The sequence below is a fragment of the Octodon degus genome, unplaced genomic scaffold, assembly GCF_000260255.1.
Source record: "Octodon degus isolate 3935 unplaced genomic scaffold, OctDeg1.0 scaffold00122, whole genome shotgun sequence".
In the NCBI taxonomy this organism is placed as follows: domain Eukaryota; kingdom Metazoa; phylum Chordata; class Mammalia; order Rodentia; family Octodontidae; genus Octodon; species Octodon degus.
In genome coordinates this window covers 1,081,744-1,082,843 of record NW_004524698.1, presented here as the reverse complement: position 1 = coordinate 1,082,843, position 1,100 = coordinate 1,081,744, and the positions used below count along the sequence as shown (strand labels likewise).

The following is a 1,100-nucleotide window of genomic DNA, read 5'->3' as shown; positions in this document are numbered from 1 at the left end:
CGGGGCTGGCTGGCATGTGGTGCTGGGGGATTGAACCGCGGTCCCTGTGCTTTGCTAAGCCCGCTCCAAGTAGGTGCTTTAGACCACTGAGCCATCTCACCAGCCCCCCAATTTACTTTTTAAGAAAAGCATTTTATTAATGAAACCAGGAAAGATAAGAATGTCTCAGTCTAGAATAATTTCTTACAATGTATAGTAAGTTTGCACAGAAAAAAAGTAAAAATTATCTCTAAAAACCTGTAAGAAAAAAGCAGTAAAATCTAATATTTGAAAAAAAATCTAAACACAATCATTAAAAATAAAGTGCCTTTTATTAATAATAGCTTATATTTACTTCATGCTTTGTTATTCCAGATAACTCTTACACTGACTCTTCTTTCTTTTCTTTTTTTGTAAGAGTAGGAAATTTTTCTGGAGAAAAGGAATGGGGAATAGGAATAGCCCTTGAGAGACAGGAGGGGTCCCGAATTGGTTGCCCTACACTGACTCTTAGAGATGCGTAGTACACTACTACATCTTTATCTTTAAACTGAAGAAAAGGAGCCGGCCAAATAGCTCACAGATTAAAGTGCCTCCAAGCAGGCACAGGGGCTGGGGCTTCATCCCCACCCCTGACATGTGGGTCCCTGCCCCTGGGGGCATGCTGAGACGGCAATTGAGATTGGGCCTGTAATCCAAGCACTTGGAAGGCTGTAAATAGGAGAATTGCTATAAATTCAATCTAGTAATGAGATCCTGAACACCTTATAGACTCTTCCCTAAAAACAGAAAAAAATAAAAATTAAAAAAAAAAATTAGGGGCTGGGGAGGTAGCTCAGTAGAATGAGTACTTGCCTGGCAAGCACAAGGGCTTGAGTTCAATCCCCAGTTCCACCAAAAATAAATAAATAAAATAAAATAAATAAAATGAAGAAAAGAAAGTTAACAAAGAACTTGCCTAAAGTCACACACCAACTAATAATTAGTGGAGCTGAGATCTAGATATAGACCTCATTCAAGATTCACTGAAGAATTATAGTGGAGGGCCAGGGATATAGCTCAGTGGCACAGGTGCCTGCCTGGCAAGCCCAAGCCCAAGGTCCCGAGTTTAATTTCCAGTT

At 40.0% G+C, this 1,100-nt stretch overlaps 1 protein-coding gene across 1 annotated transcript in view; it reads right to left on the bottom strand.

The window, feature by feature from the left end:
* Naa16 (N(alpha)-acetyltransferase 16, NatA auxiliary subunit) overlaps nucleotides 1–1,100 on the bottom strand; it is a 250,544-nt gene that overhangs the window by 420 nt on the left and 249,024 nt on the right.